This window comes from Penaeus japonicus, unplaced genomic scaffold, assembly GCF_977035675.1.
Source record: "Penaeus japonicus unplaced genomic scaffold, GWHDUDI00000001_assembly GWHDUDI00000016, whole genome shotgun sequence".
Lineage (NCBI taxonomy): Eukaryota > Metazoa > Arthropoda > Malacostraca > Decapoda > Penaeidae > Penaeus > Penaeus japonicus.
This window is the reverse complement of record NW_028234418.1, coordinates 31,527,087-31,532,086: the sequence shown is the minus strand read 5'-3', so window position 1 is coordinate 31,532,086 and position 5,000 is coordinate 31,527,087.

Here is a 5,000-nt window from a genome sequence, read left to right as displayed (position 1 = left end):
GCCGTCTACAGGAAAGTAGGCGTAACTATTCCAAGTGTCAGCTTGGGTCGCGATTTCCTGATTGGCTGACTTCGGTTCATCATAATTCATAGGTCCGCCCTCGGGTCAGCCTTTGAGGGTGATATTCCTATGATGGGGAAATGACCAGAATATCCAGAAGGGCTAAAGTTGCAGGTGCTGTCTTTAACGAATCTTTGCCCGATCCTGGGGGATATACGAAATCCGATAATTGTGAAGGTCACATCTGTGTATTGTAATTTGATCATGTATCTCAGGTCAGACATATGCTCTGTCGACCGTTAAATATAAATACTTTCATATCGCTCTACCATGCTACCCCAAATCGTCCCGATTTGGTAAGAAATAAAGTAGGAAGCTTTATACTTAACTGAGGATAAGAATTCCTTGATCAGGGGAACTCTATAAGAGTAGTATACGAAGAGACAGCAACATCCGGCAGATTCTTGATTAATGCACAATACTACACGGAATTGCAGCATGGCAGGCCTCGAGATCAGCTCCGGAATTACAGGTTTAACACACCTGGGAGGGGTGCTTTTCTGCATCCGTCAATATCATAACTTGAAAAAAAAAGTACAAGTACCTGGCGCCTTACATGGCTTTAGAGAGGTAAGTGGGGACGTAGGGTAGAAGGCATAGTTCGATATATGAGAAGGAAAATAATTCGTGCAACAAGAAAAAAACATAAGTTAGTAATATATCGAATATTGTATCAAAATGGTTTTTATGTTTTTTTGTTTTTTTTTTGTATTATTATTATTATTATTTATATTTTTTTTTGGATTTGATTTTTTTTTCTTATAATATTATATGGCATGAGGATAACTGGTATATGCAACAGAATCATGGGTATGTTTTACTTGCTTGTTTTTCAATGCAACTCGCCTGTAGGTGATGCAATAGCACGCTCCCAGGGTTACTAGCAACATACACATTCCGGCGACGGTAACGTATACGGGATAAACGTAGGTTGCGTGGAACGGGCTGAGCGGGGTAAATGCATCAAGCTGTTGCAAAGTAGGCATCTGTTGAAAGGTTATACTAGGAAGAGAAATGTTATAGGATGGCAATGATACCGACATGGGCTGCAGGTAGGAGGTATTCATTGCAATCTTCCTTGTGTAGGTATGGGTTGCTGGAATAAATAAGGATAAGGAAGTCAGGTCACATGAGGCTGGAAGAACAAAAGTACCTTGTAGAACAACATCAGGGTTATGCTTGTTACACATAACGGTAGTTGTAGTAGTCTTGAAGTACAGAGAGACCTGAAATTGTGAGGTAAGATTTTAGAGTAGAGTAGAACTGAATTCGTTGCTTTAGAGGAAAAAGAGGCTTAACATTAGCAGAGGAGATATTGTGGAGAATAGGGCGTAAGTCATGTGGAGTAATGAGACTGGGAAGCACTTCGCCTGCTGTTGCTGAAATCAACGAGTTGGTTATTGAGTTAATAAAGTAGCCAGGCCGGAGAAATTAGCAATCGGCTGAAGCGAAATTTTGATTTCCACATTGTTTGTTACTGGTAAGACTAGCCCATGGTCCTCAACGAAGGCTCCTGGCACTGCGCGAAGCCTAGGGGGTAGGGCATGGCGGTCGGCAGACGCCAATGCGAAGAATGATAAGCCCAAGAGGAGTAAGGTCTGGAAGATAAAAATCAATTAGTGTTCGTCGGCCGGGGGAGAATAGTACTTGTGAGCAAGCTTTAGGACGTCGAAATGAGACCAAGATTGTTCACCTGACTGTATGCATTTAATGTAGGCCTTGTTGTTCTTTACACTAATTACTCTAAATGGACCTTCAAATCTAGGAGCAAGCTTTGACTTAATATTGAGTGGTTGGTTGACTTTTCTAAATACTAATGCTCCAACTTCAATGTCCTTGTGGCGGGCCACTTTGTGTTGAAATGACAGTATTTTATCTCTGGAATTAGTCAAATGCTTCTTTGTGATCTGAAAGATGGACTTATTTCTATTTAGGAGATATTCAGCATAATTATCATTATATGAAGGAACTTGACTTTCATCAAAGAGGTCATAGGGTAGCCTTTTATCCATTCCATATAAAAGAAAATGTGGGGTATCACCTAAGGAAGAATGGAATGTACTATTAATACAAGACTGGATTGTCAATAGTGATTCATCCCATGTGTCCGATGTCGCATCAACAAGCGATCTCATTAATGAGAGGATGGAGGAGTTGAGCCTTTCTGTAATACCATTACTTTGTGGGCGGTAAGGGAGAATGTTAACACGAGTTACATTCATGATATCACATAGCTTATCCATGACCTTGTTATGAAATTCAGTCCCGTTATCAGTTGAAAAATACATGGGGGCTGAATGTCTATGACAGAAGTCGTGAAAAGCATGTGCAACAACATTTGCTGTTTTGTTGGGCACGGGGACGAGTTCACAAAAACGAGTGAAGTTATCAATGAACACTAAAATATAACGATTGCCATTGTGAGAAGGTAGAAAACCTGACAATGTGTCGCAAGAGACTTTCTGGAAAGGAAAGTCTGGAATGTCATATTTCAATGCAGGGGCTGGGTCATTGGTATTACCTTTGTAATAAGGGCAGTGCTTACAAGACTGAACATGCTTAGCAACTTTGCTAATAAGGTGTGGGAAGAAGAAGCGTTGCTGAGCTAAGTGAATTGCCTTATACTTACCACAGTGTGCAGCTTCTTTCGACTCATGGAAAAGAGGAAGGATTCGACCTTCAAGGGATTCAGGAATAACTACAGGCTTACGAGATGCCTTAAGCTTTCTTGTCCTATATCGAGACTTGTAGCAAAGTAGACCGTTAGCATCGAGGTAAAGTTGACTTACTCGAACATGTCTGCTAGGGGAAGGTCTTTCATTCCTTTCTAAAGCTTGAATTAAGGGGCCGTACAGATTATCATTACGTTGCGCTATCCGGATCTCGTCCTCCGTGGGTGGGTCCATGGGAGGTACGGCTGGGGCAGCCAAGACCGGGGCGGTAATAGAATGAATGGGGTCGGAACGGCGACCATTAACATGTGCAGACCGGATCTCGTCCTCCGAAGGATCCTCAACGGTAGGAGCGGCAGTATTTGCCAAGATCGGTGCAATGTCAGAGAATTTCACCTTGCGGGAGGCAAAGGTGGGCGAGGAGCTAGATTCAGGCAGGTTGTGAGCGTCAGAGAGAGGAGCGCGTGATAGCGCGTCGGCAACGACATTTTGTTTCCCGGGTAAATAAACAATGGTGACGTCAAACTCTGCAAGAATTTCAATTGCGCGGGCGCGTCGTCCATGAGGGTCCCTACCCTTAAATATGGACGTGAGGGGGGAATGATCAGTGTGCACTTCTATCTGATATCCCAAGATTAGCTCTCGAAAATGACGGAGGGCCCATGTGATACTGAGTAATTCACGGTCCGTCGTGTGATAGCGTTTTTCCGCTGAATTGAGGGCGCGACTTGCAAAAGCAATGGGCTGCATTTTTCCAGAATGGCCATGTTTCTGGTGGAGTACTGCTCCGAGCCCGAGGTTTGAGGCATCAGTGGTGAGGACAAAAGGCAAACTGAAATCGGGGAAGGCTAAGAGTGGAGCCTTAATCAATCGCGATTTAAGAGTTGAAAATGCGGCTTTTTCCTCGTCTGTCCACTGCCAAGTAGTATCCTTTTTAAGGAGATGGTTAAGCGGCGTCGCGATGGACCCGTAACCTTGAATGAACGGCCTGTAAAAACCTGAAAGGCCTAAAAATGACTTCAATTCCTTCTGGTTCTTAGGTGTTGGAAAGTCGGCAATGGCTTTAACTTTTGAATCATTAGGTGCAATACCTTTAGATGACAAGGTATGGCCTAAGAATTCTAACTTAGACTTGAAGAACTGACACTTGTTAGGTTGAATACATAATCCTGCAGTTGAAAGCCTATTGAAAACCTGACGCAATTTATTCTCGTGTTCAGAGAGGGAGGGTGAACAAATTAAAATATCATCTAAATACACGAGGACCTGATCATTAATTAATCCTGAGAGTACAAGTGACATTAATCTGCTAAATGTGAGAGGGGAATTGCGAAGGCCGAAAGGGCATACTAAAAATTCAAAGTGTCCCATATGAGTCGAGAAAGCCGTATATGGCACGCTTTCAGGAGCCATAGGAACTTGCAGGAAGCCTTTAGCAAGGTCAATAGTTGAAAAAATCTTATTATTAGAGCCAATGTCTTGCAACAACAATCTAAGATTAGGAATTGGGAATGGTTCTGGCACTGTTACTTTATTCAACTTGCGATAGTCGACCACTGGGCGGAAAGTAATATCCTTCTTTGGAACAAGGAGGAGGGGAGAGGCCCAGGGTGAATTGCTTGGTTGAATAAGATTCATGTCTAACATTGTTTTAACTTCCTTTTCCAAGGCCTGTCGCTTCGAGTGAGGGATCTTATAACTCGGTATGTACGAAGGCTTAGCATCAGGCTCGAGGGTAATGGAGTGTTGAAGCAATGTTGTTTTTCCGATAGGACGGTCCTTGGTTGGCAGTACGCTTGGGAATTCTTTAAATAAGTTATTCAAAATATCACATCCTTCATGAAAATCTAAATTTTGCTTTAGGACATGATCAGAGCTCTGCTCATCAGGGGAAGATGATGTTGCAGAAAAAACAGGGGAGGGAACAGGTAAATCAAATTCGCAGATAGGCAAGTCTGTGAATTCATAAGATATTACAGGTACACCAGCGTTAATAGTCAATGGGGCCGGGGTAAGATTAAATACATGTACCTGACATCTATTATCAGTGATATTATACAAGGAAGGTAATGTTGCACAACCTTTTACTCGTATATTATCAGGTAATATCAAAGCAGTACCATTTGCCGAAGGACAAGAAACGTCTATCAGTAGATCATGAAATGCCGGGATAGTAGTGGTAGCACTAGCTATAAACTTAGGAGCATTATCATTAGCGGTCCAAGATTTCGCACAGTCGTCAACGTGTTTTGCGCGCGAAGGTTTGCG